This window comes from Dryobates pubescens, chromosome W (assembly GCF_014839835.1).
Source record: "Dryobates pubescens isolate bDryPub1 chromosome W, bDryPub1.pri, whole genome shotgun sequence".
NCBI lineage: Eukaryota > Metazoa > Chordata > Aves > Piciformes > Picidae > Dryobates > Dryobates pubescens.
In genome coordinates, this window is record NC_071656.1 from 938553 (window position 1) to 961881 (window position 23329).

Below are 23329 nucleotides of genomic sequence, written 5' to 3' on the forward strand. Positions count from 1 at the left end.
CGCTACTCTACACAATACACGAATTGCGGCTCTCCTATTACCGTTCTTTTGCGCGGAAAAATCTGCTCCTGCCACGTCAATAGCGGCAGAAGCGAATCCTGATCAAGCTGATAAGGCGCACGAAATCAAAATGGAGGTCACTACGCAGGAGGAATTAGAGAAAGGAGACGCCACGCCCGCCATCTTGGCGACCACACCATCTTTATTAGACGCCACCGCTGCCACCCGCCCCAAGCAGAGAAAAAGCCGCAAAAAGACAGCGAAGCCTGTGGCTCGGCGTTTTCGACCCTCTTCATCAACATCATCTTCTGATACCTCTAGCGATGGCCTGGATTTGGAAGGCGGGAAGCCCGATACTGAGAGACCCGATACTACTGATTCTGCTCTACAACTCCTCTTGGGAAAGATGGAGCGTTTGCAGATACCCGACTACGGCATTTTCGCGGCTATACCCCACCCACGGGCCTCAGCCACCCCGGTTGTGGCTCCCACCACAGCGACGGCGCTTATTCCAGCAGCAGCGGCGCCCGCCCCGGCAGCATCTCCCACCCGGTCAACTCTCCTGGCGTTCCGCTCTATGCCTGTAGCCCCGGCGGCTCCGCTGCGGGTTCCCGTCCCGGCGGTTCCGGCGATAGTCCCCATCCCCGCGGCCGTCCCCTTGGCGGTGGCCCCGGTGGCCGCGTCCGCTTCGTCAACTCTCCTGGCGTTCCGCCCCATGCCGGTGGCCCCGGCGGCTCCGGTGCGGGTTCCCACCCCCGTGGCTACAGCGACGATACCCGCTCCCTCGCTCCCTACACTCCAGGAGTTATCAACACAGTATGGCACTCCAACGACGGTGGCTTCAATCGCGTTCCGATAAATCGATCGGGAGGGACAGGAACTGTCCCATTGCATTGGTGAAAAGGTATTATGGGAAATGTAGTCACAGTCTGTGTATGCGTTTCCCGTGGTCAACAACGAATCTAACAATCTCTGAACTGACAAATGCTAATGAAAGCTAGACAAGCCATAGCTCCCTATGGGTTACAGTCAGGATACACAACTGCTGTAATCAATCAGTTGTTTTCAACACATTTGTTAATCCCTTTTGTCACTTCTGTTAGCGAATGGTGTTTATTACATGCTCTGAGACCGATCGACTCGACGCAAGAGCGTCACAAACACCACTATGCCTTGCAACTTCTCAATTAAGTGGTAATTCACTTGCAAATGCCTCGGAAGCCACTCCCCAGCAGCTAGCAGATCTTTTACAAGGTGTCCCTGCTACCCACCTCGATGGGGTGAGCCTTTTTGTTAGACCATATCAGCAACTGCAGCTTCCTTATAAGGCTTTGTAATTAAGTCAGGACTTAGCCATCAAAGAGTGGTCCAGACTCCAGGACAATAACTCTGACCCTTGTGCTTTTCACTGCTCAGCAGGGTCTAACAGGGCCATTTGGCTCCTTTGTTGATATCTTACATAAGTCACTCAGATCTGACTCATGATACGAAGGGAAAAATGCTGGATATTTTGGCATTTGACAATGCCAATGAGAAAACTGAACAGGTTTTCAGCATTGTATCAACAGGTGCCACTGTCTCATGATTGCTGGACACAACAACGAAGAATGCAGCAACGAAGGAAGCACCGACAAACAGCAATGTATCTCACCACGGCCATAGAAGCAGTCCTGAAACCACCAGCACGACCACCGCACAAGGGAAACAACCTGAGTGGAACTCATCGTGTTTCTGGGAAACTTAGGTACTTTAAATCAAAATTGCCTGACTGCTGGACAGTCTCGAAAGTGTCCACTGTCACAGATCTAATCATTTTACTCTAGATTGTCATATGTAGGGAGATTGCTCCCGCAGCACGAAGATACCCCGCGTCGACCCCAAACCAGGATGCTTGGACCGCGCCTCCCCCTCGCAGCCATCCTCTGACAGCGTCTAGCGGAACTACCAACAGCAGCATACCACCTTTGATTCCACAAAGCGTTGTCAAGTTCAATTGATACGGTCCTTTGGGTCACAGACCCTGTGCTCTCTTATTTGGCAGGTTGTCTACCTCTAGGCAGGGCATCCTTACAATTCCTGGTTCAATACATTCTGATTATGACTGGGCTATGAAAATTATGTTCTATACCATTACCTCTCCTGGTAGCACTCTTGTTGGGACAGAAGTTGTTCAGCTAATATCATTTGAGTCCCGAGTGCCTAAACTTCTAAAAGGATCCCTAGAGCAAAGAAGGCTCGGGTTCCACCGATATGCCTGATGTCTCATTGGCCCTAAAAATCCAGAAGGGAAAACCGGAACAGATTGTATCTGTCAGATACCCTTGTGGACAAATTATACAAATTTCAATGATTGTGGATACTGGAGACGATGTCATCATTATGCCTCGTCATAAATGGAATGGTCACTAGCCATTGCTCATGGCAAATGCTGAAGTTATAGGATTAAAAGGTATCCACACGACCTGGGTTAGCAAAGATCTAGAGCAATTAGCTTTAGCAACTGCAAATCAGTCACTGTAACACCGTCTGTGTTAACCCTTCCAGCTGCTCTAATGGGCTGACATGCCTTAAGTCAGCTAGGAGTAAAAAATTTATTTTTCTTCCTTTTCTGTAGCAGCTACTGGTCAGCAAATTAAAACTGGAAAACAGGTAATTCAGTTTGGGTGGGACAATGATTGCTCAGACAAAATAGGCTGCAAGTCGTTAAGACCCTAATACAGACAAACAATAGCAACTAGGGCACACCTTGCTAGCCACCCCCACCCCTACCTCCACCCCTGGACAAAGGAGAATTTTCTGGTACGACTCTTGTCGACAACAGCTCTGCTTTGATTTAAAGTTCCAGTACTAATTTCTTCATTTCTTCATTTCTGATTGCAATGTCCTCAAGAGATTTGTTATTTAGAGTTTTGCTAAGTTTTCCTGGTCAGCATAATGAATGGTACGCATTTGGTACTTATAGGTAGTTAATACATAGTAATTGTACTAAGGTGTAAGTACTTAGTAATGAGTTCACCTTGTAAGATTTTCTTTTGGTTCGAACCTTCTTAGTTGTGTGCCTAGGCATTTCAAAGGAGCTCCATGTAATATTGTAATAATGTTAAGGTCTGTAGTGAATAGGTATTCATTTTCATTTTCATTTAGCTAATGTAACGTCTTTAGATTTCCTTCTTAGACATGGACTACAAAAAATACAAAAAATACCCCCCCCAAAAAAAAGGTGAACAAAAAAGGTAACAAGTGCAAAGAACAAAAATTTTAAAATGGTAAACAAAAAGGTGACAAGTGCAAAGAAAAAATGTAAACATACCGAAATATAACAAAAGTCCAAAAACTCTGGATACAAAAAGTAGGGTACTAAATACCAGAATAGAGTACTAAATAACAGAATAATAAACAAGAAGAGCAGCAATAAAAGTAAAAAATATTAAAACCAAAATATGACAGACTAAAAAATCATAAGGATTACTGACAAAAATAGCTGTTGACAAAAACATAAGAATTGTTAGCAATAAATAAAAAATAAGGATTATCAAGACATTAGATTAAAATAAAAACTCTATAAAAAGAAGACATCAAGAAAGTTAAAATGCACAATAATAAAAAAAAGAATTAATAGAAAAGCAGAAGGTTACAAAATATAATAAAAAAGCAACAATACAAATTGAAATAGAAAATAGATTAAATGAACTAAACATGCAAATAAAAAAAATATAATTAAAGAATATAACATCAAACAAAAGATTAAATACTAGATAAAAAAATACATTAAAAAATTAAAAATAAAAAATTGATTAGAATAACAAATTGAAATACAGATTAAAAATTACAACAACAAAATACAAACAATAATAATTAGGAAAGTAAACAAGAAATAAATTTTAAAAACTAATGACAAGTAGTGAGTTAAAAATAATAATAAATGACGAGTAGTAAGTTACAAATAAAAATAAAAATTTAGAGAACAACAACAACAACAAAATTTAGAATAAAATACAAAAATAACAAAAAATAATTAGAAAAAGTATATAAAGTTAGATTAGAGTTAGTAAGAAACAAAAAAAATAGAATAAAAAATAAATATATGTCAAAATTAGGTTACAATTAACAACACAAATTAACAACAAATAATTAAACAGTATAGATGAAAAATGAAATACAATGGAAAAAATAAAAATACATTAAAATGGTATAAAAAATAATAAACAAAATTTTAAAAAACCCACATTTAAAATTACAAAATTAGCTATACAAAATTAAAAAAAAAAAAAAACAAAAAAACCCCAAAATTAAGTTTTACAAAATTACAAAATTAGCTATAAAAATAATGATAAACAAAAAACAGAAACCAAAATTAATTAAAGATTAAACAAAGGAATTAGATTAAAAATAAAAGTATTAAACATATAAAAAAAAATAAATTCAGTATAGAAAATGGTAACTAAAAATGACAAAAAACAAGAAAAAATAATACATAATAAGAGAAATACATTAAAAATACAATAGAAAATAAAATTAACAAAATTAGAATCAAACAGACAACACATAAAAATAATTTGCAAAAAATAAATTGAAATAAAAAGAAGCTGAAAATTGAACAAAACAATTAAAACTATGTAAAAATAGTGGAAAAGACATTCAAATTAAACTTAGAAAACAAAAATACTATACATAATGAAATCAAAACAAAATTAAACAGGTTTATTTAAAATAGATTTAAAAATATACCAAAAAAACATACTGTTATAGATGACTCCTGGTAAAAGTTTTTGGTAACAGTTTTATTGGCACTAAAAGGTAATAAAAGGCAATAAAAGCAATAAAAGCAAGCAAAGCAGCGCGCTGGGCCTGAGAGGGGACAGCAGTCCACCTCCACAGGACCACCTTACAATAGCTTTTTCATCTTATATAGTTACATCATCTACATAAGCAAACTTATGCTAAATAGAAGGCAGGCATAGGTGGTCAAATCCCTTCTGCCTACTTTCGGTGTGGTAAGGGTCAAAGTATCCGCTTTCACGCATGCTCAGTTATCCAGGCTTCTTATCTGAAGAAAACAAATTCCTAGTTCTGAATGTTTATCTTTAAGACAGCTTCTGCTCAGCCCTTCTGTCTCCAATTAAGCCAGACAGTATCCTTGCAAGTCTGCAAGATATGTTTCTTTCCCTTTACCCTCAAAACAGGCCTCACAAGATCCTGACCCTTAATCTCAGTGCACTCTAAGTCTTATAATTTTAACATAAATCACCAGTATATTCATCACAATTCCCCCATTTCTTTTTTGTCACCATTGATTTTTGTTAAAATTTCTAAATTTCTCAAGACTTCCTTAATTGGATCATGGTTAGGTTCATCTGTTTTGATCATCTTCAGATCATAACCATCTATTTGTGTCTTATAAACATGGGCAATTTTACTCAAAGGTCTTATTATTTTAAAACAGCAATTACAAAGTATTATGCATATCAGTATTACAATTATTCCAATGAATATTACAAACAAATGTTTAAGCCAATTTATATTCGGTAGCCAGAAAGTTAATTTGTCCCATATCTCTTTAAATCCACAAGAAGTATCATCTAACGAAATCTGATGTAATATTCGATTGTGGTCTACAATCGCCTGTAAATCTGTTTCTACCCGCTTATCCAGATTAACATAACTACAACAGCTTACATTTATGACTACACATACCCCCCCTTCTTTAACATATAAGAAATCCAAAGCTAACCTATTCTGAGTAGATATTTTCGAGAGACTATTGACTTCAATTTGCTGAGCTTTTATTGCATCCATACTTGCATTCATCATAATTTCAACTGTATGTGGTGGTTCGAAAGGAAAGGCTCTGCTTTCCCTCCCCCACTGAGAAAGAGACCACGGCTAAACCCAGTCGGAGAAATGAGATTATATTTTACAAGGAAACAGATTAGATGCAACACAACAAATACAGGTATTTTACAGTATATACAGGAATATACAGCAAATGAACTCAACCAGAAACCTGACCCCCCACAGAGGGGGCTTCCCCCTGTGCCCCCTTCACCCCCCTACCTCCCTTCTCCCCCAAAAGAGGTAGAAGAAGAGACGAAAAGGGAGTTAGTACAGCAAGCGGAGGCCTATGCACAGGGAGTTAGTTCTTATCTTTTGGCAAGAAGCCCAGAAGCAGATCCAGCTGAGAGGGACAGTGAAGGAAGGAAGACTGAGAGAAAGTTCCCAACTCCCCTGGGTCCAATCTCTCCTCCCACAATCCTACCAATGAAATTCGTTTAGAATACCAAAATATTTTACAAACATTTAGCCAGTGTGCCCCTTCCTTAAAGGCACAGCGTCAAACGGCCACACTGTAGCAGAGAAATTCACCATTGCTTTTTCAAGTTCACTAACTCCTAACCAAGGCAGAAACCACCTAGCAAAGCTATGGAACTTGCTATGCCTGGTTACTAGTGGATTTGCACCTCTTAGTTCTTCTTGCAAAGCTCCTAAGTAATCCCTGTGGTTGATTTACTATAAAAATATGAGGATAGACCGGTCCTATAGCACATCTTCCTTGCCATCCTAAGGGTAATACCTTATAAGCATTTTTACCACATATCCAATACCATCCTGATCCAATAGGTATCGGCCATCCTTTAGGTATGGGTTCTTTCTTTCCGGTCTGGTCAAGATTCCACATATTGGCTTCTCCATAACTAATAAATTGTGAACACTTTGAATACTGCCCTACAAAAATTACATCTCCACATCCGGGGTCAGTCTTATTTCCCCCTTTATTCCCCTCTATAGCTGTCTCCCAACATCGCTGGATACAAGGTACTGGCATATTCACATTTAAAGGTTCTTCAAATTGTAATTTCCACCTCAACTGAAATTGTGGAATCTCCATATGATTCTCATGCTTGTGATTTTGGAATACTTTTTGTATTTCTGTTACATTATGAAAGGCTGTCCCTATTAAAGGAAGCCCATGGGCTGAATTTTTAGGTAGCCGGGAACAAATCCAGCAGTCAGTCAAATTATAACTGTTCACTATCCCCTTCAATAAATGCAGATAAGTGTTCTGTTCCCATGCTCTTACTTCAAATGGTGTTATCATCAGTATGATTAATGGGGTTAGGATCTTAGTTCCTCTTAATCTGTATATCATTATTAATATTGAAAGAGAATTCATCCACACATGGGAACATGGTCCTTGATTTTGATTGGACTCCTTATATGAAAATAGGGTTAGAATCAAGAATAGGCTCCACCAGTATATGTTAACTCTGCCTCCTTGGCCTGCTGGGATGCAACCAGTAGCCAGGTGTATTTTCTTCTCGGCAGCAGTTACATTCTTCAGGAGCCCTGTTGCTTTTAATTCCTTAACCCTCATCAAACTTTCATTCGGAGTCTCTTCTCTACTTCCTTGGTTGATTCGTTTACCATTTCCCATTATGCTTTTGTTATTTCAATTCCTTAAAATCCTCCACAATAATCTTTCTTATGTCTCTCCTACTTTTCCTTTTTACTAACCCCAATTAAAATTTTCTAGCCTTTGCTTCCCACTTATGCCAATCCCCTTCAAGAATCTTCTAGGGAGCTTTAAATCCTTTTCCTCACCACAAAATAGGGTTTCTATATTTACCAATCCAAACTGCCTATTTTCAGGTCTAGTCCTGCAATCCTCCTGGCACTCAAGACTAAATATTCCTTGATTATGAGAAATACAGGACCATTTCTTATAACAATTAAAACATTTACAAGTTACCCATCCCTCATAAGTTCTGTGATATTTTATACACGGAATGAATTGAGGATATTCTTCAATGTTCTTGTGCTGTGCAGATCCAATATCACACACTATTACATATACTGTAGAAGGTGGGTTGGTCTCGTATGCTCCAGAGCCTTCAGATTGTGATGCTACGTCTATCCGAATGTTTATCTGATCTGTCAGCACTGACCGCAGTCCTGGAGGTACTTCAAACCATTTGTAATAGGTGGCGTGTGACTCGTACTCTTGCCAGTTTCACTTTCTCCGACGAGTCGCTATCGTTTCTCCGGGCTCAGAGGTTACTGTTCATCCGTTTATTCCTGAACTGGTCCCTTTACTCTCGAAACATGCGTCCACCCTTTCTCCGCAGTCCGAACAGCCGTATCTGTGGTTAACAAAACAAGAAAAGGTCCCTCCCAAAGGGGAAACAATGGTTTCTCTTTCCATGATTTTATCAACACTTTATCCCCAGCCTTAATATTATGTATGGCAAATCCCAAAGGTGGGGTCTGAGACAATATACTCATTTTCCGTAACTCATTCAGTCTTTTTCCAATTTGGATGATATATTGCTTTATATTCCAATCTTCAATTAAATTATCTTTAAGGGGCATCCCTTGTATATAAGGCATTCCATACAATAGTTCATAGGGGGAAAGACCCATATCCCCATGGGGTTTGGTTCGAATATTCAACAATGCCAATGGTAAACATTTAATCCAAGACATTCGTGTCTCCACCATCAGTTTCATTAACTGCTGTTTTATAGTCTGATTCATCCTCTCCACCCGTCCGGAACTCTGAGGGTGCCATGGAGTATGGTAGTCCCACCTAGTTCCCAAGGCTTGCATTAATAATTTCATAACCTTAGAAGTAAAGTGTGTCCCTTGATCTGAGTCAATTACTTGGATTATTCCGTATCTTGGAATCACTTCTTCTAATAACACTCTCGCTACAGTCTGTGCTGTAGCTCTTGCTGCAGGAAAAGCCTCCACCCACCGGGTGAGGTGATCTATTATTATTAACAAATACTTAATTCTTCCTACTTTGGGTAATTCAGTAAAATCTACCTGTATCTTTTCAAAGGGTCTCACAGCCACTTGTCTTCCTCCCATTGCTGCCTGTCTGAATGCCTTTCTGTTTATCTTCTGACATGTTAAGCACCCCCGTGTTACTTGTCTCGCTATCTCATATACTCCGATGCAGGCATACTGCTTAAGGAATGCCTCTCCCAAAGCCTTAGAACCCCAATGAGTACAAGCATGCAGCCTATCCATAATTCCCCTAGCATAGGCTTTGGGTAACACTTCTCTTCCATCTGGAAGTTTCCAACTTCCCTCTCTCAGGATGGCCCCCATTTCTTTTATTTTGTTTAATTCTTCCTCTTGATAAACTTTTAATTCAACTTTTTTAGGGTTTTCTTGCTCCAAGTGTAAAATCTTCAGATCTCTTCCCTGCTTCCTTAAGGCAGCACTCCTCGCTTCACTGTCTGCAGCATTGTTTCCACGAAGGTGATATTCTAATCCCCTTTGATGTCCCTTTATGTGAACCACTGCAATATTTTTAGGACCCCTTAAGGCTTCAAGGACTTTTACCACTAACTCCTGATGTATAAGCCCCTTTCCCTGAGTATTTATTAGTCCTCTTTCCTCCCAAATTTTTCCAAAGCTATGCACTACCCCATATGCATATTTAGAGTCAGTATAGATAGTCCCTGATTTGTTCTTTAACAATTCCAATGCTCGGAGTAGAGCATACAGTTCACAAGCTTGGGCTGACCAGCTGGCACTCAAAGGACCTGATTCAACTATTCTCATTTCTCCATCTACGATGGCATATCCTGATTTTCTTTTCCCCTCCACTATCCTGGAAGACCCATCTATAAATAATCGCTCTCCATCATCCAGCTCTAAGTCCTTTAAATCTGGTCTTATTTTAGTTTGTAGCTCAATAATCTCTATACAGTCGTGCTGTAGATCTTCTGGTGGTTCTCCAAACAGGAACTGTGAAGGATTCTGAGCTTTGGTAATCCTAAGCTCGAGTTCTGGTGATTCCATTAAAATAGCCTCATATTTCAAAATTCTGCTATCTGTTAGCCATTTTTCTGCCTTTTGTTGCAACACCCCCCTTATGTTATGTGGAGTGTATACTCTCAAGGGAGCATAAAAAGTTATTTTCTGTGCTTCTTCCACTAATAATGCCATCGCCACTAAGGCTTGTAAACAACCTGGCCATCCCCTACTTACAGGATCTAATAACTTGGAACAATACCCTACAGGTTTCTTACTTCCGGCCCAGTCCTGGGTTAACACTCCATATGCTGTGTGGTTAGATGTGCTTACAAAAAGTTCAAATGGCTTCTCCACATCAGGCAGATTTAAAACAGGGGCTTCAATCAACATTCTTTTTATTCTATCCAATCTCTCATCATCCTCTGGACTCCACTTAATATTATTAAGGGTCAATTTCTCATATAGAAATTTCACCTTTTCACTGTACCCCTCTATCCATGACCGACAGTACCCCAGAAGTCCAAGCAGCTGCCTGATTTCCTTTTTACACTGAGGAGCTCTTAAAGCCAATATTCCTGACACTCTATCAGGGTCCAACTTCTTTTTACCCTTACTTAACCAGTGTCCAAGATATTTCACCTCTTGCTCTACGAACTGCAGTTTTGATTTTGAAACCTTAAGCCCATTGTCCCCCAAAAAGTTTAGCAGCTGTATTGTGGCTGACCGAGTTTCTTCCTCGTCTCTTCCTGCTATCAACACATCATCCACATACTGCAAAAGTTTAATATTTGCTGGCATTTCCCAACCTTGTAACACTTTTTCTAAAGTTTGTCCAAATAAATTTGGTGATTCTGTGAACCCCTGAGGCAACACAGTCCACCTTAACTGCTGTTTTCTTCCCGTTTCAGGATCTTCCCACTGAAAGGCAAATAAATCCCTTGAGTCCTTGTCTAAGGGGCAAGCCCAAAAAGCATCCTTCAAATCTATCACACTGTACCAAGTGTATTCTGGGGTCAAATGACTCAACAATGTATACGGGTTTGCTACTACAGGGAATTTAGTTAATGTTCTCTGATTTATTGCTCTTAAATCCTGTACTAACCGATAAGTTCCATCTGATTTCTTTATTGGTAAGATTGGGGTATTATGAGGAGACATACAGGGTTCTAATATTCCTTTGTTTATTAATTCATCTATGATAGGTTTCAGACCCTTTCTCCCTTCTAATGGTATGGGATATTGCTTTATACGTATAGGATTACCTGGGTCTGTTATTTGAATTTTTATTGGATCCATATCAATTTTTCCTCTACTGCCATATTTATACCAAACTTCTGGACTTATACCTTTTTCATCTTTTTCAGTTAACCTACATAATCGAACGTTCAAACCATCTCCCTGACTCTCTAAATTCAATTTTAATTTTATAATTAAATCTCTTCCCAAGAGAATGTATTCAGCTTCTGGAACAAGTAACAAATCATTTAGACAAATCCTTTTTTCCGATTCTATTTCTATATTTTCAAGTAGTGACACCTTAAAAGGTTCCCCTTTAGCTCCAATTACTGTTGTTGTCTTTTTTCCTTCCTCAACCCCCTTAGGAATTTTCAGTATAGTTGATTTTTCTGCTCCTGTATCTACCAAAAAGGTCACCTCCTCCTTCTGGGGACCTACCAGTAACTTTATCAAGGGCTCGTTTGATGTTCTTGTCCCCAAAATATACAGCCCCTGACACCCCTAATCTTCCTTAAACATTTTCTCATCTTTCTCCCTTTGTCTGCATTTCCTCTGGATATGTCCCTTTTTATTGCAGTAATAACAAACGGGGACTCCATTTTTCTGAACCCTGTCATCCCATTTCCACTCCTGTGTTGTTTCCTGTGGTTTCTGACTTTCTCTTACAGCAGTTACAAACAATTTAGCTTTTGTTTTTTGTTTAACTTCATCTCTCCTTACATATACCTTCTGAGCTTCCCGTAGTAACTCTTCTAATCCCCTGTCTTGCCAGTCTTCGATTTTTTCCAACTTCTTCCTAATATCTCCCCATGATTTTGCTACAAACTGCGTCCTGATAAGGGTCACTCCAACTGCAGAATTGGGGTCTATTCCAGAATACATCTGCAAGCTTTTCTTCAATCTTTCCATCCACTCAGTAGGAGATTCGTCTTTCCTCTGTTGGTCACTAAAGGCTCTATCAAAATTCTGTCCTCTAGGAACAGCTTCCCTAATTCCTTGTATTATTATAGTTCTCAGGTCACTCATATTCTGTCTCCCCTGGGGCTGCTGATGATCCCACCCAGGGTCTTGATTAGGCCACTTCTGATCTCCTGGTGGCCCCCCCTGATTCTGCCTCTCCCATATTCTCATACCAGCCTGTCTAATCATGTTTCTTTCCTCTGCAGTGAATAGAATACTTAAAATAGACTGTATCTCTTTCCAAGTATATGTATTGGGGCCCAAAAATTGATCCAGCCTCTCAGCTACACCTAAGGGATCATCTAATAAGGTATCCATCTCTTTCTTGAAACTACGAACATCTGATGTACTGAGAGGTACTGTCACAAACCCTATTCCTCCCTGATTTCCTCCCATTGGCACTTCTCGTAGTGGATGTAGCCCTGCTTCATCCTCGTTCTCTTCATTCCTAGCCCTACCTCTTGTTCGGGGAGGTGAAGGAGGGGGAGGAGGAGGATTTGGGGGATCCCGACAACCCCTATTCTGGTGAGAGGGTGGTGGTAAGTTGTCCAAGGGTTCCCACTTTTCCTTCTCCTTTTCTTTATCCTTATCCTCAGTTTTTAAAGCCAGTATTGGAACAGAAGGCCGTGAAGTCCTAATCCAAATGTCAGCATACTCACTCTCTTCTTGATTAAAAGGCTTTTTAGAATTCACATATAAGTTTAAGGCTTGACAAATCCAGTCCTCAAAGGATCCAAAAACAGGCCAAAGTACATGTGGTCTTAATGGTTCTTTTGGCCATACCTCCATACAGTAATGAATCGTTCTTTCCTTTGATTTCTCTTTTCTCTGTTCATCATTCTCCCAATATTGAATGAGCAGTCCTAACGGACTCTCTGGAGGAATAGAAGGTAAAGCCTTCTCTCCGTCCTGCTTTGATGACTTACTCTTCTTTTGTCCCATTTTCTCCTGACTACCACAAATATTTATGCAAGTGGAGTACTCCAAACAATTCCTATTCAGGAATGCTATCCCTGGCTACTACAAATACTCATGCAAGTGGAACAGTCTAAACAATTCCTACTCACGAATACTATTCCTGGCTACCACAAATACTTATGCAAGTGGAATAAACCACAAATACTCATCCAAGTGGAATAATACCACAAATAATCATGCAAGCGGAATAATCGAAATAATTCCTACTCGCAAATACCCCTCTTCTTTACCAGCCAGATCTACCGTGTCAGCTCCACCGTACCTCCCCCCTTGAGGAACCTGAAACAGCAGACTCAAACACTCAAACTAAGGTAGCCGAATCCCAATGTAGCCGAATCCTCCCCCCCCCGCGGTATTCTCACCACCGTGATCGCCGTCACTTGGATCTCGTATACGAAGTCTTACGGGGTCCACATACTCCAATTGGACAACAAACAACAGAACCACAACAACAAAAATGAAGAAAAGAAAAAAGAGAAAAAAAAAGAAAAAAAAGAAAAAAGAAAGGAAAAAAAAATTCCTTTGCTTGCTTTTATTTAGTTCTGATCGTGCTGACCTCTCCGTCTTCTGACTACAATGAAGCCACCGCAAATGAAGTGGGGCGCCTCTTCATTTGAAGTTCAAAAGACGTGAAGGTTCAGACAATTTCCCGGCCAATGCACCATTTGTTATAGATGACTCCTGGTAAAAGTTTTTGGTAACAGTTTTATTGGCACTAAAAGGTAATAAAAGGCAATAAAAGCAATAAAAGCAAGCAAAGCAGCGCGCTGGGCCTGAGAGGGGACAGCAGTCCACCTCCACAGGACCACCTTACAATAGCTTTTTCATCTTATATAGTTACATCATCTACATAAGCAAACTTATGCTAAATAGAAGGCAGGCATAGGTGGTCAAATCCCTTCTGCCTACTTTCGGTGTGGTAAGGGTCAAAGTATCCGCTTTCACGCATGCTCAGTTATCCAGGCTTCTTATCTGAAGAAAACAAATTCCTAGTTCTGAATGTTTATCTTTAAGACAGCTTCTGCTCAGCCCTTCTGTCTCCAATTAAGCCAGACAGTATCCTTGCAAGTCTGCAAGATATGTTTCTTTCCCTTTACCCTCAAAACAGGCCTCACAAGATCCTGACCCTTAATCTCAGTGCACTCTAAGTCTTATAATTTTAACATAAATCACCAGTATATTCATCACACATTCAAACAAAAAAAAAAGAAACAGAAAATTAATTCAAAATTTGGCAGTAGCTCACATTAAAAACAAATAATTAGCTACAAAATATGTAGAATCATAGACTCGTAGAATGAGTCAGGGTTGGAAAGGACCACAAGGATCATTTAATTCCAACCACACTGCCATGGGCAGGGACTCCTTATACTGGGTCAGGCAGGCTAGAGCCTCATCCAGCCTGGTCTCGAATACTTCCAGGCATGGGGCCTCGGCCACCTCCCTGGACAACCCATTCCAGGGCTTCACCACACTCACAGCGAAGAATTTCTTCCTCACATCCAGCCTGACTCTTCCCATCCCCAGCCTTATTCCATTCTCCCTAGTCCTGTCATTTCCTGACATGCTAGGATGTCCCTCCCCAGCTTTCTTGTAGGCTCTCCTCAGATACTGGATGGCCACAATTAGGTCACCTCGAGCCTTCTTTCCTGCTCCCTGCGATCATCGCAACAAACAACGGCAGAAGAATCAAGACCATGAGCATTGCCCATGAAGCTGAACATCGATCATTTGGGATCACAAACATCACTCAGAAGAATGTACCATGGCACCATGTAAATTAGGACTGAATATTATGGTGGTTTGATAACTTTGTCTTCTCTCTTGTTAACTAAGTGTGCCTTTGAATGCAGACATCCTAGGTGATAAAGTTTCATCTTTACATTTCGCCAAACAAAAACCGAACCAAAACAAAATTAAAAAAAAAAAAAAAAGGGGGGGGGGAAAAGAGAGAATACCCCATAGCAGAAAAAATTAGCTCATGATAACCCTAGAGATGCTGTAACCCTAGAAACATCAACCCTAGAAGTGCTGTAACCCTCTCACTTCAAGACACACAAACACGGCACAACTGTCATGAAAATCACAATCAGCAAACCTGCCTAGCACTGACCTCAACGACTGTCATGATGATCCAAGATGTCAACAGAAAGCATCTAACTTATAACCGAGTGTCGTGACTGCTTAACTGTTGTGTGAATGTTAAGAGATTAGAATTACTAGGATGAGCAAAACCACGTTATTTTGTGTAATTTTGTATTGGGCAATGCAATGAAGCTCTTTTTGCTCTTGCTATTTGTCTGCAAGTTTTCTGTCTGTGAAGCTAGAGCCTGGCCAGATCTACCTTTACAGATCAAAGAAATCTTGCTACCATTAAACAATTCATGATTTTTGACCATCCTAGAGAAAATAAAGATGCAACATAACCCTAAGGCAGATTGTAAAAGACAGTGCTAAGGATTACATTTGTGCCTCAATCTCTGTATGCAATGTGTTCAGGCATAATCTTCTCTGTCAATAAGAGGAGTGAAATGTAAAGATCGGAACTATTAAGATCTAAGTTCTTCTTTACAATGTCTGTTATCGTTGACCATGGATTATGCCAGCTCTGTTAGAACGTTGTAACCAGTTCAACTTAAGCTTTGTGCCTTGTACAGGTTACATCAGTCTGTTGGACATGCTGCACTGCAGAACTCTTGCTTTTGCTATACAGCTTAGCTTTACCTTGCTTGCTTCTGTGTATGCAAGTACTGTCCTGTATGGGATGAGAATAACTCCGTTGACCAGATTGCTCACAAAAACAAAAGGGGGATTTGTGGGAACACCAGTTACAAGCGGTGTGAGCAATCTGGCAGTTCAGGCCTAAGAGCCTGACATGGTGGTAGGCCATGCTCAGCAGAAGTGCAGAGCCAGCTACCAGTATGCCAAAACAGTGCTGTGCCTGCAGCACTGTAACTAAAACAAGACGCTGGTAGCTAGAAACATAGTGAGTTATCTCAGGACAACAGGACATGCACCTGCATCAACAAACCTCACGTGTCATCCATAGTTGGACCAATAATCTACAATAGCGTGATGTGTGGTCACTCATAGGGGACCAATGAGTCTGTTGCAGTTTGAGCTGGGTGCCCCCTGATGTGTTCACTTCCTGTGTCCAGAAGTCCAGCCCAGAGGGATGGACACAGGAAATTGTGTGTATTTCCTACCATAATTCTTTGCACCACTATAAGATCCAGTGCGGGGTCTGGCACTTTCTCTTTTCTTTCTCCTCCGCCAGCCGGTAACTGGGGGAGATGTCTCCTGGCTTTGGGCCTGGCTAGGCCCAAGGCCACAGGGGGATGGGCAGTCTCAGACCTGGCCAGCTGAGACTAGCCCAGAGGAGGGAGGGGGAAGAAGGAGCCCTGAAGGTCTCGGGTGTACCCTCAGGTGGGAATGGGATGGCTCTGTGATTGCTTTGGGATCTTTCTTTGTCACTGCGCTTTGGGTTTTCTGTAACATTTCACTGCTGTCTATTTAAACTTTCATCACTTTTGCAATCCGTTTGTCTGAGTGTTTTATTCCTGCCCGTGGTGGGGAGAGGGGGCTGCCTCAACCCAGCACAGAGTCCATGCCAACAAGGCATACCAAGGTTATATAAATTGTAGCAGTTTCCTTGCTACGCACTACTTCTTTTCCTGCCTGTCCTGTCTCCTCTCCTTCCATGCTTTACTGTGCCATGCTTTCACCATAGGCCTGAGCCATAGGCCTGCAATACTGGAACAATAAAGGATCAATACCCGATCATATTGGTCAGCTGTATTGATTCCAAGAACCTCCGTCGTTGCCATATCTGGCTAAACTGGACAGTCCAGGGGGCTGCTCACAACCTCCCCTCTCCCCCTGTTTTCCTTTCCCAGTACCTTGCAGACAGAATATACGCTGGCAGAAGGTCAGGAAAGAGATAAGGGAGCAATGCTGTCCTGGTTTGAGGCTGGACAAATCCTCTATTGCCCTGAGAGGGACAAAAGAATGACACTCACACAAATGGATTGCAAAGTGATGGAAAGTTTAAATGGAAAAGCAATTGGTGTTTTACAGAAATTGCATGGCATAGTAGCAAAGATATCCCAAAATGTACAGAGCCCTTACAGCACACCCAAAGGACCCCCAACACTTCCCTTTTCCCCGCCTGAGGGTGTACCCAAGATCCCCAGGGCTCTTTCTTCCCCCCCCACTGCTAGGCTAGTCTCAGGCTGGCCAGGTCTGATACTGTCCCCACCCTTCTCCTCCTGGCATTAGGCCTAGACAGGCCTAAGAGGCCTTGAGATACTCCCCTACTGTTACCCAATAGGGAGCATCTCCCACTGGAGCAGAGGGGGAAGAAAGAAGAGAATGACTTTGCAGATGAATTTATAGAGTGCAGGATTTATGGGTAGAAATACACTGTTTCCTGTGTCCACCTACTGGGTTGGACACTTGGGACACCGGAGTTGTAACTTATGTGGCAGTAACAGGAAGCACCCAGCCTAAACTGCCAGAAATGCAAAAGCAGAGATCACAGAGAGGAGGAGTGAAAAAGGAGAGAATAGTTTATGCAACTAAATTTTATCCTCATTAGCAAACCAATGGGATTATATAGACTTATCATTATTTTTCCTCTGTATCCAATGTCCAGTTTTATTTACATTTTACTCAAAGATGTCTAGAAAGTTCCTATTCTTTGTTTACAGTTGGGACACCAAGCTAAGCCACTTAGCTTTAAACTGTAACAATCCATACCTTCTATATAATTCCAGTGTTTCCTAATGCTATCCATCTACTCTAAAACAATATCCATAATAATAAGTAGTAAAGTTAATCTTTTTTTTCAGATCATCCCCCATTCTGGCTATCTTAGATGTAAGTGATTTGAAAGTTCAAAAAACAGGAAACAGGAAAACAGTTTGTTTCTCTGCATATGAGACAAAAACCAGGGTGCCTCTGGTGACTCGGTGTTCGTGCTCATGTACCATATATTCCTCATAGATTCTTCTTTTGTGTGCCACATAGTATTTGAAACAGAAACACCTAACAGTTTGTATTATGCACTCTGAATTTAAATTCTCTCAGGTAAAGTTAGATTCCTTTGTGGAACACACTGAATTCACATGGAGGACAACAGGGAGATGATTCAGGATACCCAGCATGGTTTTACTAGGGGCATGTCCTGCCTGACTAACCTAGTGGCCTGCTACGATAGAGTGACTATGTCAGTAGATAAGGGATGACCTATGGATGTGATCTGTCTGGACTTCTGTAAGGCCTTTGACATGGTCCCCCACAACATCCTGCTCCAAACTGGAGGAATAGGATTTAATGGGTGGACTGTTCAGTGGATAAGGAATTGGCTGAATGGTCACATCCAGAGGGTGGTGCTCAATGGCTTGAAGTCCAGATGGAGAGCAGTATCTACAGTATATACAAAAATATACAGGAAAGAATGGGACACAGAAACACCCTCCAGAGGAGAATCCCTCTGGGGTTCCCCCAAAGCCCCTTTTCCCCCTTCCTCCCCGTTCCCCTAAGTAGGTAACTGAGAGAAGTAGGATTAAAGAGAGAAATGGATATTAAGGGAAATTTCATTAGCTCAAAGCAGTTGTTAAGAAAAAGTTAGTTTTCTTATCTCATAAGCTCAAGGTCAGTTGCATGCAAGCTGCCAGGAACAGAAGAGAAAAAGACGAACCAATTGAACTCAGACTGAGTTCTTAAAGCCACATTTCTACTGATCTACCAATGAAATTTGTTTAGAATGATCTTTGTTTTCCTTTCTACACCCAAACATTCAGCTAGAGAATTCTGTAGCTGTGCTTTTCTTAAAGGCACAGACAAAAACTGTCACAATCCACCCCTTCTAAACAATTTAATTGGCTGTTCATACTGTCCATCCAATCTAAAACAATATTGTAAGTAAAATACATAGTCCATTCCGGCTATCCTCAGATGTAGATGATTCAGAAGTCCAAGAAAATCAGGAAACAAGAAAATGGAAAACAGTTTGCTTCTTTGCAGATGAAGAGAAGAAAGGGAATCAGGGACTCTCAGTTGACTCAGGGCTTTCAGGGTTCTCAGGGTTCGTGCACCGTAGATTCCTCAGGGATTCTTCCTTTGGGCGTGATGCATCTGTACAACAGTCTGAAATTAAACTCTTTCAGCTAAATTTAAATTTCTTTGTGGAATACACTGAATTTCACCATTAATTTAGAATTTAGAATAGAATTAACCAGGTTGGAAGAGACCTTCGAGATCATCATGTCGAACCTATCATCCGACACCACCTAATCAACTAAACCATACAACCAAGCATCCTGTCAAGCCTCGCCCTGAACACCCCCAGCGATGGCGACCCCACCACCTCCTCAGGCAGCCCATTCCAGTGGGCAATCACTCTCTCTGTGTAAAACTTCCTCCTAACCTCTAGCCTAAACCTCCCCTGATGCAGCCTGAGACTGTGTCCTCTTGTTCTGGTACTGCTTGCCTGGGAGAAGAGACCAACCTCCGCCTCACTACAACCCCCCTTCAGGTAGTTGTAGAGAGCAATAAGGTCACCCCTGAGTCTCCTCTTCTCCAGACTAAGCAACCCCAGCTCCCTCAATCTCTCCTCATAGGGCTTGTGCTCCAAGCCCCTCACCAACCTTGTTGCCCTTTTCTGGACACGCTCCAGCAAGTCAACATCCTTCCTAAACTGAGGGGCCCAGAACTGGACACAGTACTCAAGGTGCGGCCTAACCAGTGCAGTGTACAGGGGCAGAATGACCTCCCTGCTCCTGCTGGCCACACTGTTCCTGATGCAGGCCAGGATGCCATTGGCCCTCCTGGCTGCCTGGGCGCACTGCAGGCTCATGTTCAGTCTACCGTCGACCAGCACCCCCAGGTCCCTCTCAGCCTGACTGCTCTCCAACCACTCTGACCCCAGCTTGTAGCACTGCATGGGGTTGCTGTGGCCAATGTGCAGAACCCGGCACTTGGATGTGTTAAATCTCATGCCGTTGGACTCTGCCCATCTGCCCAGCCTGTCGAGGTCCCTCTGCAGAGCCTCTCTGCCCTCCAGCAGATCAACTCCTGCCCCCAGCTTGGTATCATCAGCAAATTTACTGATGATGGACTCGATGCCCTCATCCAGATCATCAATAAAGATGTTAAAGAGCATGGGGCCCAGCACTGATCCTTGGGGCACACCACTGGTGACTGGCTGCCAGCTGGATGTGGCACCATTCACCACCACTCTCTGGGCTCGGCCCTCCAGCCAGTTCCTAACCCATCGCAGTGTGTTCCCATCCAAGCCATGGGCTGACAGTTTGGCCAGGAGTTTGCTGTGGGGGACGGTGTCAAAGGCCTTGCTGAGGTCCAGGTAGACTACATCCACAGCCTGCCCTGCATCCACCAGGCAGGTCACCTGATCATAGAAGGAGATCAGGTTGGTCAGGCAGGACCTGCCCTTCCTAAACCCATGCTGGCTGGACCTGATCCCTTGGCCATCCTCCAAGTTCTGTGTGACTGCACTCAAGATGACCTGTTCCATAATCTTGCCTGGCACTGAGGTCAGGCTGACAGGTCTATAATTCCCTGGCTCATCCAACCGGCCCTTCTTGTGGATGGGCACCACGTTGGCCAGCTTCCAGTCGTCTGGGATGTCTCCAGTGAGCCAGGACTGCTGAAAAATGATGGAGAGCGGCTTGGCCAGCACATCTGCCAGCTCTCTCAGCACCCTGGGATGGATCCCATCTGGTCCCATGGACTTGTGGGGATCCAAGTGGCTAAGCATTCTCTTGCATTACCCAAAAAGTGTGACCAGGACCTTCAGCTGAAACCACCCCTCGGACAGGTTTAGCCTCTCCTGAGGGCGAAAGTACCCAAACAGTTTTACCTAACAGATTCTTTTCTCTAACAACAGGAACTCTATCACCTTCTACTTTCTGTAGCAGATCTGAATGTGCCGGTCCAGCTCAGTTCACTGAACCTCTACTATTCACCAGCCAGGTTGCTTATGCTAAATGTTTTTCCCAGTTTTTCAAAGATACACCCCCCATGGCTTTAAGAGTGGTCTTCAGCAAACCGTTGTAGCTTTCAATCTTCCCTGCAGCTGGTGCATAGTAGGGGATATGGACTATCCACTCAATGCCGTGCTCTTTGGCCCAGTTTTTTACAAGATTGTTTTTGAAGTGAGTTCCGTTGTCTGACTCAATCCTCTCTGGAGTTCCGTATCTCCACAGGATTTGCCTCTTCACAACAGGAATGGTGTTGCATGCAGTTGCATGTGGAACTGCATAAGTTTCCAGCCATCCAGTGTTTGCCTCTACCATAGTAAGCACGTATTGCTTACCAGAACGAGAACGTGGTAGAGTGATGTAGTCAATCTGCCAAGCTTCACCATACCTGTACTTGGACCATCTGTCACCATACCACAAGGGCTTAATTCGCTTTGCCTGCTTAATAGCAGCACAAATGTCACAGTCATGGATGACTTGTGTGATGGCATCCATGGAAATGTCTATGGATCTGTCACGAGCCCATTGGTATGTTGCATCTCTGCCTTGATGTCCTGATGAATCGTGAGCCCACCGAGCCAAGAATATCTCACCTCGCTGTTTCCAGTCAAGATCAAGTTCAGAGTCCTTGTCTACTTGAGAAACTCTTGCAGCTAAATCTGCCTTATGGTTGTATCACAGTATCACAGTATAACTAAGGTTGGAAGAGACCCCAAGGATCATCGAGGCCAACCTGTCTCCACAGACCTCACAACTGGACCATGGCACCAAGTGCCACGTCCAATCTCCTCTTGAACACCTCCAGGGACGGTGACTCCACCACCTCCCCAGGCAGCCCATTCCAATTAAGAACAACTCGCTCAGTGAAGAACTTTCTCCTCACCTCGAGTCTAAACCTCCCCTGGCACAGCTTCAGACTGTCCACTCATTCTGTCACTGGTTGCCTGGGAGAAGAGACCAACCCCTTCCTGGCTACAACCACCCTTCAGGTAGTTGTAGAGGGCAATGAGGTCACCCCTGATCCTTCTCTTCTCCAGGCTAAACAATCCCAGCTCCCTCAGCCTCTCCTCATAGGGCTTGTGCTCAAGGCCTCTCACCAGCCTTCTTGCCCTTCTCTGGACATGCTCAAGTGTCTCGATGTCCTTCTTAAACTGAGGGGCCCAGAACTGGACACAGTACTCAAGGTGTGGCCTAACCAATGCAGAGTACAGGGGCACAATGACCTCCCTGCTCCTGCTGGCCACACTATTCCTAATACAGGCCAGGATGCCATTGGCCCTCTTGGCCACCTGGGCACACTGCTGGCTCATGATTAGGCAGCTCTCAATCAGTAGTCCCAGGTCCCTCTCTGTTTGGCAGCTCTCCAGCCACTCTGACCCCAGCCTGTAGCTCTGCATGGGGTTGCCGTGGCCAAAGTGCAGCACCTGGCACTTGGACTTGTTAAATGCCATGCCATTGGACTCTGCCACTTGTCCAGTCAGTCGACATCGCTCTACAGAGCCTTTCTAACCTCTAACTGACTAACATCTGTTCCCAACTTGGTGTCATCTGCAAACTTGCTGATGACTGACTCAACCCCCTCATCCAGATCATCAATGAAGATGTTCAAGTGAATGGGGCCCAGCACTGATCCCTGGGGGACACTACTGGTGGCTGGCCGCCAGCTGGATGTGGCACCATTCACCACCACTCTCTGGGCTCGGCCCTCCAGCCAGTTCCTAACCCAGCACAGAGTGTTGCTGTCCAAACCACGAGCTGACAGCTTAGCCAGCAGTTTACTGTGGGGGACGGTGTCAAAGGCCTTGCTGAAGTCCAGGTAGACCACATCTACAGGCCTCCCCACGTCCACCAGACGGGTCACCTGATCATAGAAGGAGATCAGGTTGGTCAGGCAGGACCTGCCCTTACTAAATCCATGTTGGCTGGACCTGAGCAGCAAGAAGACCTCCACTCTGGACTTCCGGGGGGCGGACTTCAGGTTGCTCAAGGAAATAATTCAGAGGGTTTGTGGTAGGTTGAGAGAGGGCTTAGCTCTCCCTCCTCCACAGAGTAAGAAACCACAGCTAACTCAGTCGAAGAGCAAAAGCTATATATTTACAAGCATATATGGAAAGCAGGTTATATATAACACAATATATACAGGTATTTACAATATATACACAGAAATACACAGCAAAGACAAATAACACAACAAAAATCCCTCCCTCAGGGAGGGATCCCCTCTTTGGAACCCCCTCTCTCCCCCCCTTACCTCCCTTTTTCCCCAAAAAGGGGTTAGAGAGAGAGAAAGGCAAGTTACTAAGGAAAAGAGTTGTTAGCAAGCTTCAAAAGCCCATGCAGGATTAGTGTTTGCTTATCTGAAGGCCAAGTCCAGCAGTTCGCAGAAG